The 14,689-nt window shown below is 36.9% G+C and overlaps 1 protein-coding gene across 1 annotated transcript in view; it reads right to left on the reverse strand.

Moving 5' to 3' along the window:
- Positions 1–14,689, reverse strand: part of Naaladl2 (N-acetylated alpha-linked acidic dipeptidase like 2) — an 807,008-nt gene that overhangs the window by 388,379 nt on the left and 403,940 nt on the right. The gene's annotated exons all lie outside the window — the stretch shown is intronic.

A 14,689-nucleotide genomic window follows, 5' to 3' on the forward strand; every position in this document is an offset into this window, starting at 1 on the left:
AACAAGAGACAACCTGATATAGGGTTATTTTCTTACTTTAAAAAGATATTTAACTGAATGGCAACAGTATGATAATGGTGGAAGCACACTGTAGTCTAATTCAGCCATTTTAAATATGCTTCAAATTTATCCTTTCTATGCACCATATATTCCTGGTACATGAGCAGGTTTTAATCTTTGGTACTCAATTAATAACCTTTGCATTCTTCCTCTCCACCCTCTTTTATTGACTTGTTTAATTACAAAGTATTTTGAAATTTCACTTTTGTCCTCATAAGGTTAATATATAGTTTGCTGTCATTTTATTTATTCCTGTCTTGAGGTCAGACAACTGAAATGTAAACCTTCAAATATTTTACATTAGTAGGAATCATGAAAACTATACACAGCTCTACACAGCTTTTCAGAGACCTAGAGAGATTAAATGGCACCCCATAAACCCCTCACCAATGCCTTTCCCCAGGATGGGAGGAAGTGTAACCTTCCCTCTTTGATCTTATTTTCTATAACTTTTTCACTTTTCTTGAGCCTTATTCGACTTTTTGCTATTCCTCAATCATAGAAGAAAAGCTCCTGCCCCAGGGTGTTTGCATTTGCTACTCTAGGCCTAAAAAATTCTTTCCTTCAAATATCTGTAGGCCACTGATTTATTTTCCTTCATTTTCCTTTGTCACAGTCCTCACTCAATAAAGCAATAGAGATTCCAAGATGGTGACTAGAGGGAAGAAGCAGAAAGCATGCTCCCTAAAGTAAAATCTTGGAGAGATGCTGGAGAAACACCTGGCAGGAAAAACCACCCAGAAGAGGCAAAACTCTGACACCTCCACAGCCCCAGGCCATGCATAGCATCCCTACTCGATGTTAAACAGAGAAACCAGGAGGGTTCCTGCACCACCAGATGCCAGCTCCTAACCTGCTTGGGAGATGCAGACCACCAGGTAAGCAAATAAATGGCATGTGGTACTCCCACAGACAACCCTGGGACAAATCAGCATAGCCCTCTGGACGGACTGACCCCCACCCAGGGAAAAAAAGAGAAAACCAAACTGAATAATAAACAAGCAGCGAAAAAAAAAAGAGACACATAGCAAAATGGGCAGGGCATGCTGAGCTCCAGAGAGTGGGGGAGGGGCATGCCATCACGTGAACTGTAAATAAACAAGCCAGAGAAGGCAGGAGTGGCGGCCCCCACTGAGCAAACTTGGAGTGGGAAAAGCTTGTAACAGTGGCTGTCCTATGGAAAGCACTGGAGGGGGGGAGGGGCACTGCCCCACATGAACTGTAGGTGAACAAGCCGGCTGGAGAAGATGGGTGTGGCACCACCTCCCCCAGTGTGCTTGGAGAGGAGGAGGCGTCCAACAGCAGCTAAAGTGTGGCACTCTCCACCAGACAGTGTTACTATTACAAGCTAGACAATACTGAATTATACGCAGTACAGGGGCAGTAATAGTAGCAAGGGCAATGATAGGAAGATGGAAAAAAAGAGGGAAACCATTTTTCCCCCAATAATAAATCAGTACAAGAACCAGAAGGAAATGAAGAAAACAGATGCCCAGATCCAGACTTCAACAAAACATGGATAAACTATGTCAAAGAACCCAATGAAGCTCACAAGAACACACTGAAAGAAGAAATCCTGCAAGTAATCAATGAGAATTTTATAGAGATGATACTGGATATGGTCAACCAAAATGTACAGGAGACACTCAAGAAATTCCAAGACAACAAAAATAGAGAATTTGAGAAACCACAAGAACAAATAAAAGAAACTACAGAAGCACTGTATAAACAACAAAGTGAAACGAAGAACACAATAAATAAGGAGATAAATGAATTCAGGATGAAAACAGACAATATTAAAGAGGAAGTGTCTCAGGATATGGAAAACTTCAGAGAAAATAACGAAACAGAAATGCAAAACAAAACGGAAAGCCAATCCAGCAGATTAGAACAAGCAGAAGACAGAATCTCAGAACTCAAAGATGGAATGGTACTTAAAGAAAAAACCAAAGAACTATTAGTTAAACAACTCAAGACCTGTGAAAAGAAAATGCAAGAACTCACTGACTCCGCCAAAAGTCCAAACCTGAAAATCATGGGCATCAAAGAAGGAGAAGAGGTGCAAGCAAAAGGAATGCATAATATATTCAACAAAATAATAACAGAAAATTTCCTAAATCTAGAGAAACTGTGTCCATCCAGGTACAGGAAGCCTTCAGAACACCAAGCAGACCTGACCAAAATAGAACTACCCGAGAACACATTATCATTAAAACAACAAGTACAGAGACTAGAGAAAAAACAAATAACATACAAAGGTAAACCCATCAAAATCACAGCAGACTTCTCAACAGAAACATTAAAAGCAAGAAGAGCTTAGGGTGAGGTCTTCCAGGCACTGAATGAAAATAACTTCAACCCTAGGATACTCTACCCAACAAAACTATCATTCAAAATAGATGGAGCAATAAAAGTCTTCCATGATAAGCAGAAACTAAAACAATATATGACCACAGAGCCACCACTACAAAAGATTCTTCAAGGGATTCTGCACACAGAAAGTGAAACCCAACATAACCATGAAACGGCAGTCAGTACCAAACTACAGAAAAAGAAAAAGCAAGAAAGTAGAGAGTAACATCGATTTAGCTACACACAATCAAACCTTCAAACAACTAAGACAACTAAATGACAGGAATCATCACATACCTATCAGTACTAAGACTTAATGTTAATGGGCTTAATTCCCCCATCAACGGCACCATTTGACAAACTGGATTAAAAAGGAAGATCCAACAATTTGTTGCTTACAGGAAACCCATCTCATTGATAGAAATAAGCATAGGCTTAGGATGAAAGGCTGGAAGAAGATTTACCAAGTCAATGGCCCCTGAAAACAGGCAGGGGTAGCAATACTTATCTCTGACAAAGTAGACTTCAAACCTACATTGATCAAATGAGATAAAGAAGGACACTCCATACTAATAAAAAGGGAAATAGACCAAAAGGAAATAACAATTATCAACCTATTTGCACCCAATGTCAACACACGCAATTTCATCAAACATACTCTGAGGACCTAAAAGCATATATTAACTCCAACACAGTGGTAGTGGGAGACTTTAACACCCCACTATCATCAATAGATAGGTCATCCAAACAAAAAATCAATAAAGAAATCCTAGATTTAAAACTTACCATAGATCAAATGGACTTAGTTAATGTCTACAGAACATTGCATCCAACTTCTACACAATATACATTTTTCTCAGCAGCCCACTAAACGTTCTCCAAAACAGATAATATCCTAGGGCACAAAGCAACCCTCACCAAATATAAGAAAATAGAAATTATATCATGCAGTCTATCTGATCACAAAGCATTAAAACTAGAATGCAACAACAAAAATAAAGACAAAAACCATGCAAACAGATGGAAACTGAACAACTCATTGCTTAATGAACAATGGGTCATTGATGAAATAAAAGAGGAAATTAAAGTGTTCTTGGAAGTCAATGAAAATGAAAACACAACCTTCTGGAACCTATGGGACACAGCAAAGGCAGTCCTGAAAGGAAAGTTTATAGCCATGAGTGCATATATTAAAAAGATGGAAAGATCTCAAATCAATAACATAATGATACATCTCAAACTCCTAGAAAAACAACAATAAGCAAATCCCAAAAAAAATGGAGAGAAATAATAAAAATAAGAGCTGAGATCAATGAAATAGAAACCAAAAAAAAACCATACAAAGATTAATGAAACAAAAAGTTGGTTCTTTGAAAAAATAAACAAGATCGATAGATCCCTGGCAAACCTGACTAAAATGAGGAGAGAAGAAACCCAAATCAGTAAAATCAGGAATACAAAAGGGGAGATAACAACAAACACCATGGAAGTCCAGGAAATCATCAGAGACTACTTTGAGAACCTATATTCAAATAAATTTGAAAATTTTGAAGAAATGAACAGATTTCTAGATACTTATGATCATCCCAAAACTGAACCAAGAGGACATTAGTCACCTGAATAGATCTATAACACAAAATGAAATTGAAGCAGTAATCAAGAGTCTCCCAAAAAGAAAAGTCCAGGACCTGATGGATTCTCTGCTGAATTCTACCTGACCTTTAAAGAAAAACTAATACCAACACTCCTTAAATTGTTCCATGAAATGGAAAGGGAAGGAAAACTGCCTAATACATTTTATGAAGCCAGTATTCAACTGATCACAAAACTAGGCAAAGACACCTCCAAAAAGGAGAACTATAGGCCAATCTCCTTAATGAACATTGATGCAAAAATTCTCAACAAAATAATGGCAAACTGAATTCAACAACACATCAAAAAGATCGTTCACCGTGACCAAGTAGGCTTCATCCCAGGGATGCAGGGGTGGTTCAACATATGCAAATAAATAAATGTAATACACCACATTAACAGAAGCAAAGACAAAAACCACTTGATCATCTCAATAGATACAGAAAAAGCTTTTGATAAGATCCAACACCATTTCATGATAAAAGCTCTAAGAAAACTAGGAATAGAAGGAAATTACCTCAACATTATAAAAGCTATATATGACAAACCTGCAGCCAGCATTATACTTAACAGTGAAAAACTGAAACCATTCCCTTTAAAATCAGGACTGAGACAAGGATGACCACTATCTCCACTCCTATTCAACATAGTACTGGAATTCCTAGCCAGAGCAATTAGGCAAGAAGAAGGAATAAAAGGAATACAAATAGGTAAAGAAACTGTCAAAATATCCCTATTTGCAGATGATATGATCCTATACTTTAAAGACCAAAAAAACTCTACCCAAATGATCCTAGACACCATCAACAGTTATAGCAAGGTCGCAGGATATAAAATCAGCATAGAAAAATCATTAGCATTTCTCTACACTAATAATGAACAAACTGAGAAAGAATATATGAAAACAATTCCATTTACAATAGCCTCAGAAAAAGATCAAATACCTAGGAGTAAACTTAACAAAGGATGTGAATGACCTCTATAAGGAAAAATATAAATATATAATGCAGTGAGAAAAAACATTGAAGCAGAATGTGAGAAGTGCATCCTCACTTAAGAGCTAAAAACATATAATGAAAGAGTGCTGGGTTCTGAGTAGGTGAGAAGGAGAACATTTGATAAAGGATGGGCAGTTTATGCTGGAAAGTGTCTTGCATGTTATCAGAACCATAGTGGAGTCAGAAGGGTGCCCTTGTGGAGGATCAATTGATTATACATAGGGTTAATAATTACATAAGTAAAATGTAGTCATTGTCATGAGAATCCAATTTCTGATTGTCAGAGAAGAGATTTATTAACATGGAAAGAGAAAAAATAAACTAAGGTTTAGTATGTCCTTGTGGTAATAGACCAAGGGATAGATAGATGATAGCTACAGATAAAGGTATATAGACATAAATTCCATACAGGTATGTATTTGTGCATAAACATATTTATATATTTATAATAAAATATGACATTAAAATAACTATTTTTCTTCTTTTCACACTTAGCAGTACTGAGATGCAATACCTGGAAATTCACATGCACATGTAGAATATAGAGCTTGTTATTCAGATGCCATTCTCACTCTTGAAGAAATCTTTTTGAAGAAATGACTGATAACAAGGCTGTGGCAGGAGGAGAACAGGATGATTTGGCCTATCGTACAGTGTCAAAACCTAAGAATATACTCAAAGAATACTAGGATATGCTGGAGGACAGAGAACCCAGGTTGAAGTTGCTACTACTGGCTAAGTTTTGAGAATTTGAGCATCAGACACTAAATATAGTACTGGATATAACCCACTGAATCTATTAGGAGTATAAACTCTTATTAAGTAATAATTCAATATTGCTATCTATAAAGAAATGTAAAAAATAAACATACAAAAATTAATCTGTTCTTTATAGTAGAACCCAACTCATAAATCTAAAAGAGATGTGGATATGGGTGGTCAGCATTGAGACCAACACAGCTGTCACTGATTGGGTAAAAAACATCAGTGAACACTGAAACTAGTGGGCAGAGGAGGGACAGGATGTTCACATGACTTTCAATTTGTTGATTATGAAAGAAAAATTAAAATGCATGACTTCAATGAAGATACATGGCACACAAAATCTAATCAAGTCATCAAAGATAGTAACTCACCTGGGGTGGGACAAATTGATACCATGTACTATGTGAAAAGATATAATGGGAAAAACAAACAATTGCCAATGTATGGAGCATAAAGGTATGATAGACCTACACTGGGGACATTACTGAAGTTAACAGGCATGTAATCTTTACAGGTGACAAAACAGTAGAAGTCAAGAAAAATACAAAACCTCTCCCAGATCAAAGGAATCAGGAGATGGAACACCTCTATGGAACACATGGTCTTGGTTTGGATCATTTTGCAATTTAGGACATTATTGAAACAATTGTCAGAAGTAGACAGGGGTCCATGGAGTGCAGGTAGAAATTGTCAATGATAACTCTTCACTGTGATGGTTGTGTCATATGTGCAGGAGAATGTCCGTTCTGGGAGAATTCAGATTTAGTGGCTCATCCTGCCTGTAGCTTGCTTTTTTTTTAACTATACTTTTAACTATTTTTTTTAACTATACTTTTTTTTAACTATAACTTTTTTTTTACCTATACTTGCAACTTTTCTATGAGATGGAATTTATTTCAAAATAAAAAGAATCACTGCTGAAATTTGAAATCACCTTAAGTGAAGTTAGCCAGGTTCAGAAGGCCAAAAGCCACATGTTTTCTCTCATATGTGGAATATAGACCTCATACAAATACAGCAATATTATGAAAAAGAGGTCATGCTAAGGGGATGGGGTCACATACAAGAGGGGGAGGGTCAAAGAAGGAAACTAAGAAGGTGAATATGGTTTATTTACTCTGTATACAAAAATGAATGTAGGATTTTTAAACCTGTTGAAACCACCATAAGAAGTGGACAAAGGTAGAAAGAAGAAAAATAGAGAACATGAATCAATTCCGGTTATAATGCATATATGCATGGAAATGTCACAAGGAAATTCCCTATGTAGTTATCTTAAACAAACAAAAATGTCATTTTTTATTTTACAAAATTGGAGAACAGGAGGGAAGAACAGGTCCTGCTTATGGGGGGGCGGCTGGTATTAATGGGGGGGAAGGCTGTAAGGGAGTGAATATAGTGCAGATACTGTGTAGACATGTATGTAAATGTAGAGATGAGACCTGTTGAATCTATTCCAGAAATGGGAGGAGGAGGGATAAAGGAGAATGTTGGATGGGGTGAATTCAAATATGGTATGTTTGATATAATGTAAGAACTTTTGTAAATGCTACAATGTATTCTTCACTCTTCCACCATCTGTGCCCCAGGAAATTGACTTCTATGGACCTCATCTACCTTGCTCCCTCACCCTTTGAATTCAGGTTGAGTTTAAACAGTTAAAGTTATCAACAGGTATCAACAGATTGGGTAAATGAAGCATTGAAGGTTAATTTTCTATCATCCTCTTTGTCTGATTGCACTCTGGCAGTAACTGCATGGCTTAACTGAAAACCATAGCTCCTCTATTATAGCTCAAGGTCTTTCCAGTTCCCATAACTGTTTCTTCTTTGTGCCCTTTCTGGTTTAGAGTTAGTAGCAATTTCTAGTCCTGGTTTAGAGGTAGCACAAATAACATCACTTTTCTGTTTGCCATTGCTTGTCTATATCTTATGTACAGGCCATCAACTAAATGAGTTTAAATTTCTGGTTTCTAGTATATCATTGACTTACTGATGGCTCTGGATTCCAGATTGATCACTGGGTTATCCATATTTATTGCCAGGAAATGAATGGCTGGATGAATAAATGGATAGGAGATGATTTTCCTTACTAGCAATATGGTAGGTTAGGATGCCAGACTAAACTTGCCCTGAAAACAACTTACAATGGCAAATAAAATACAAAAAATAGTGCCAACAGCATCAAAGAAATAGAAAGAAATTAAGGAATTACTAGGTTAAAATTTAAGCTGTGATGGGGATTCAGATAAATTATACAATGAACATGTTTTCAACCTGAGGGAAAGAAATGCAGAACTGGAGACCATTTCATGTTGATGGCCTCATGAAATGCAAGATTCAGAAGATGAACTCCTGGGCTGCACACATTGCAGAAAACCCAGCTGTAACAGTGACTCTTCTATAAAGTAGGACTTCTATAGGACTGTACTGCCCCACTCCATTCCAAGAGGCTATAAAGAAAGGCACCTAGCATTGAGCAGAGAAACAGTAAGGAATTCCAAAGAAGTATTTTCTAGAGTATCTCTGAAAGAACAAAAAAAGTATTTATAACTTGTAAAATAGTACAAAGAAAATTTTGATGACAAAAAATCTAAGCCTAAAGAGATTAACTGAAAGTCCAAATTAAGATGTAAAATATAAATATAAGTACATAGTAATCACATTAAATGATCTGTAGATCAAATGCTCCAGTTAATGTGTCATCAGAGTGTACTTAAAATTTAAATTATTTATGAGTGATATATATAAAATAAAGAGAAACATAAAGAAAGATTAAAAGCATAGAAGATGTGGCTTAAAGGTACCAGTCAAGAAAAAAACTACCACAACTAAATCAATATCAGGACAAACCAAATTTAAAGTATGCATTGCTAGATTTAAAGAATTTCATTTGATTTGACAAGTGGTTCAATTACCCAGGAATACATAATATATTTGAATCATGAACACCTAAGTAATGAACTCAAAATACATATAGTAAAAATTTGACAATGCTACTAGTAAAATGGATAAATCACACAGTGGGAGATTTTTAGACTAATAAGGTATAGAATATTTCAACAACTCTCATTTAGTCTACATGCACATATATAAAACACTAAATCTGAAACTACACAGTATGCATTCTTTCACATACTCTTGAATATTGATCATATCCTAGACTAGAAATAGGATCTCAGCCACAGACTGGGATACAGCTGAAGACCACATGAGCTCCATGAACCAGGGACTTTGCTGAGATGCTGGAGACACAATGGCTGAGGTAAAGCACCAGGGAGAGCTGAAGCTTCAGCACTCTGAACCCCTAGCTTGTGGAAGGCTTTTCCATGCCATGATTTACTAACAGAACAGCCAGTGTTGCATACTAAGCCCTGCCCCATAAGCCTGCAGAGTCACTGCTCCATAGTCCATGGGATTTCCAATCCCCTTGGCCTGCTCTTCAGCTCCCATCAGGCTGGCACTCCACAGCCCATCAGGCTGGCACTCCATCTGGAGGCCCACCAGACCTCCACTGGGCCCACGCCCCTCAGGCCTGCCAGACCAGCAATCCACAGGCTTACATGATCTCCACTCTACCAGGCCGGTGCCCCTCAGGCACACCAGGCCCAAGCTCCAAAGGCCCACTAGATTGCCTCAATGACAGGCCTCAGCCCATGTACCCATGGGGCCCCACCCACCTGCCACTCAACACAGGAGGGCTCCAAACCTGCCTAAGAGACACAGACAGACAGGTCTAGATGCTAAAGGAGTAACACTAGAACTACTAAGACTGAAATTCCACTGTTCCTAAACCAGTGATTTTTTTTTTTTTTTTTTGCCTTCCTTTAAAGGTTTGGCTCTCTGGTTTACTCTTTGATCACCCACTATCTTTCCCTGCTGTTTTCCTTGGTTCACTTTCTCTTTTTTTTTCTCTCCTTCTATTTCTCTTTTTCTTTTTTCTCTTTCTTCCTTGGTTTTGTTTATTTCACTATGTAAATCAGCTAACATTAATTTACACATAGTCCAGGGACAGAAACAGTACCAAGTAAAATATGGGAAGATAAAAAAGGGATGGAAACCATTCTCTGCTCAAAAATATATTAGTACAGGATTTGGAGGGAAATGAAGAAAACAGATGCCCAGATCCAGACTCCAACAAAACAAAGATAAACTATGTCAAAGAACCCAAGGAAGCCAACAAGAATATTCTGAAAGAAGAAATCTTGCAAGTAATCACAGAATTTCATGGACAAGTTACTAGACATGGTCAACCAAAATGTACACGAGACACTCAAGAAATTCCAAGAGGACAAAAATAAAGAATAAGAGAAAACACAAAAACAAATAAATGAAATCATAAGAGCCCTAAATAAAAAACAAAATGAAACAGAAAACACCATAAATATAGAGATAAATGAACTAAGGATGAAAATTGACAACATTAAAGAGGAAGTGACCCACAATATGGAAAACCTCAGAAAAAAGAATGAAACAGAAAAACAAAACACAATGGAAGGACATTCCAGTATACTAGAACAAGCAGAAGAATCTCAGAACTTGAAGATGAAATGGTAATTAAAGGAAAAACCAAAGAACTATTAGTCAAATAACTCAAGACCTGTGAAAGAATATGCAAGAACTCACTGACTCCATTAAAAGACCAAACCTGAGAATCACGGGCATTGAAGAAAGAGAGGAGGTACAAGCAAAAGGAATACATTATATATTCAATGAAATAATAACAGAAAATTTCCCAAGTCTAGAGAAAAGTATGTCCATCCAGGTACAGGAAGCCTCCAGAACACCAAACAGACTTGACCAAAATAGAAGTACCCCATGACATATTATCATTAAAACAACAAGCACAGAGACTAGAGAAAGAATATTGAAGGCTGTAAGAGAAAAACAACAAATAACAAAAAAACCAAAGGTAAACCCATCAAAATCACACAGATTTCTCTATGGAAACCTTCAAAGCAAGAAGAGCATGGAGTGAGGTCTTCTAGGCACTAAATGAAAATAACTTCAACCCTAGGATACTCTACCCAGCAAAACTATCATTCAAAATAAATGAAGCATTAAAAGTCTTCCATGATAAGCAGAAACTAAAACAATATATGACCACCAAGCTACTACTACAAAAGATTCTCCAAGGAATTCTGCACACAGAAAGTGAAAGCAAACAAAACCATAAAAGGGCAGGCAGTACCAAACCACAGGAGAAGAAAAGGCAAGAAAGTAGAGAATAACACTGATTCAGCTGCATACAATAAACCCTTAAACAACAAAGACAACAAATGACAGGGATCACCACATACCTATCAATACTAACACTGAATGTTAACGGACTTAATTTCCTCATCAAAAGACACTGATTGGCAAACTGGATTAAAAAGGAAGATCCAACAATCTGCTGCCTACAGGAGACCCACCTCATTGATAGAAACAAGCACTGGATGAGAGTGAAAGGCTGGAAGAAGATCTACCAAGCCAATGGCCCTCATAACAGGCAGGGGTAGCAATACTTATCTCGGACAAAGTAGACTTCAAGCTTACATTGATCAAACGAGATAAAGAAGGACACGCTATACTAATAAAAGGGGAAATACATCAAAAGGAAATAACAATTATCAACCAATATGCACCCAATCTCAACGCACTCAACTTCATCAAACATACTCTGAAGGACCTAAAAGCATATATTAACTCCAACACAGTGATAGTGGTAGACCTTAATACCCCCCATCACCAATAGATAGGTCATCCAAACAAAAAATCAATAAAGAAATCCTAGAACTAAATCACACCATAGACCAAATGGACTTAGCTGACATCTACCAAATATTTCATGCAACTGGTGTCTTCTCAGCATCTCATGGAACCTTCCCCAAAATTGATCATATCTTAGGGCACAAAGCAAGCCTTGGCAAATATAAGAAAATAGAAATAATCCCATGAATTCTATATAACCACAATGCATTGAAACTAGAAATCAACAACAAAAACAGCAGTACAAAACATGCAAACAATTGGAAGCTGAACAACACATAGCTCAGTGACAAATCGATCATCAATGAAATAAAAGAAGAAATTAAAATGTTCCTGGAAGTTAATGAAAATAAAAACATGACCTACCAGAACCTATAGAAACAGCAATGGCTGTCCTAGCCATGAGTGCATATATTAAAAGGACAGAAAGATCTCAAATCAATAATCTAATACTATAGCACAAACTCCTAGAAAAACAAGAACACGAAAACCCCAAACAAATAGAAGAAGAGAAATAATTAAAATAAGGGCTGAAATAGATGAAATAGAAACAAAAAGAGCCATACAAAGAATTAATGATACAAAAAGCTGGTTCTTTTAAAAAATAAATAAGATTGACGACCCCTGACAAATCTGACTAAAATGAGGAAAGAAATAACTCAAATCAGTAAAATCAGAAATGCAAAAGGGGAGATAACAACAAACACCATGAAAATCCAGGAAATCATCAGAGACTACTTTGAGAGCCTAAACTCTAATAAACTTGAAAATTTTGAAGAAATGAACATATTTCTAGATACTTACCACCATCCAAAACTGAACCAAGAGGATATTAATCACCTAAATAGATCTATAACACAAAAAGAAATTGAAGCTGCCATCAAGAGCCTCCCAAAAGAGAAAAGTCCAGAACCTGATGGATTCACTGCTAAATTCTATCAGATGTTTAAAAAAGAACTAATACCAACCCTCTTTAAACTGTTCCATGAAATAGAAAGGCAAGGAACACTGCCTAACTCATTTTATGAAGCCAATATTACTCTTATCCCAAAACCAGACAAAGACACCTCTAACAAGGAGAACTATAAGCCAATCTACTTAATGATTATTGATGCAAAAAATCAACAAAATAATGACAAACCGAATCCAATGACACATCAGAAAGATCATAAACCATGACTAAATCTGCTTCATCACAGGGATGCCAGGGTAGTTCAACATACAAAAATCTGTAAATGTAATGCAGCACATCAATAGAAGCAAAGACAAAGACCACTTGATCATCTCAATAGATGCAGAAAAAGCCTTCGACAAGATCCCACACCACTTCATGATAAAAGAACTAAGAAAACTAGGAATAGAATGAATGTACCTAAACATTGTAAAGGCTACATATGACAAACCTACAGCCAACATCCTACCTAATGGTGAAAAACTGAAACCATTTCCCCTAAAATCAGGAATGAGACAGGGTGCCCACTAACCCCACTCCTATTCAACATAGTACTAGAATTCCTAGCCAGAGCAATTAAGCATGAAGAAGAAATCTAAAGAATACAAATAGGTACAGAAACTGTCAAAATATCCCTATTGGCAGATGGCATGATCCTATACCTTAATGTTCCAAAATATTCTACCCAAAAACTCGTAGACACCATAAACAGCTACAGCAAGGTGGCAGGATACAAAACCAACTTACAAAAATCATTAGCTTTTCTATACACCAACAATGAACAAACTGAGAAGGAATACATGGAAACAATTCAATTTACAATAGCCTCAAAAAAAAAATCAAATACCTAGGAGTAAACTTAACAAAAGATGTAAATGACCTGTACAAGGAAAATTACAAACCCCTGAAGAAAGAGATTGAGGAAGACTACAGAAGATGGAAAGATCTCCTGTGCTCATGGATTGGTAGAATCAACATAGTAAAAATGGCTATCCTACCAAAAGCAATCTACATGTTTAATGCAATTCCCATCAAAATCCCTATGACTTTCATCAAAGAGATTGAAAAATCTACCCTAAATTTCATTTGGAAACACAAGAGACTCTGAATACCCAAGGCAATATTCAGCAAAAAGAGCAATGCTGGAGGTATCACAACACCCGACTTTAAACTATATTACAAAGCAATAGCAATAAAAACAGCATGGGTCTGGCACAAAAACAGACATAAAGACCAGTGGAACAAATAGAGGACCCGGGTATGAATCCACACAGCTATGCCCACCTTATTTTGACAAAGGCGCCAAAAACATACAGTGGAGAAAAGTCAGCCTCTTTAACAAATGTTGCTGGAAAAGTGGTTACCCATCTGCAAGAAACTGAAACTAGATCCATATTTATCACCCTGTACTAGTATCAACTCAAAATGGATCAAGGACCTTAATATCAGACCTGAAACTCTGAAGTTGCTACAAGAAGGAGCAGGAAACACTCTGAAAGTAATAGGTTTAGGCCAGGACTTCCTCAACAGAACCCCAGCAGCCCAGTAACTAAGCGAAAGATGGACAAATGGGACTTCATAAAATTAAAAAGCTTCTGCACAACAAAAGAAATGGTCTCTAAACTGAAGAGACCACCCACACAGTAGGAGAAAATATTTGCCAGCTATACATCAGACAAGGGACTGATAACCAGAATATACAGGGATCTTAAGAAACTAAACTCTCCCCAAATCAATGAATCAATTAAGAAATGGGCAACTGAACTAAATAGAACTTTCTCAAGAGAAGAAATTCAAATGGCCAAAAAACAAATGAAAAAATGCTCACCATCTCTAGCCATAAAGAAAATGCAAATCAAATCAAATCAAATGCAAATCCACACTAAGATTCCACCTCACCCGTGTTAGAATAACCATCATCAAAAACACCAACAACAACATGTGTTGGCGAGGATGTGGGGAAAAAAAGAACCTTAATCCACTGCTGGTGGGAATGCAAGCTTGTGCAACCACTCTGGAAAAAAATTTGGAGGTTTCTTAAAAATCTAAACAAAGATCTTCCATATGATCCTGCAATCCCACTCCTGGGGATATTCCTAAAGGATTGCCACACAGGTTACTCCAAAGGCACCTGCACACCCATGTTTATTGCGGTGCTATTCACAATAGCCAAGTTATGG

Source organism: Castor canadensis, chromosome 5 (assembly GCF_047511655.1).
Source record: "Castor canadensis chromosome 5, mCasCan1.hap1v2, whole genome shotgun sequence".
In the NCBI taxonomy this organism is placed as follows: domain Eukaryota; kingdom Metazoa; phylum Chordata; class Mammalia; order Rodentia; family Castoridae; genus Castor; species Castor canadensis.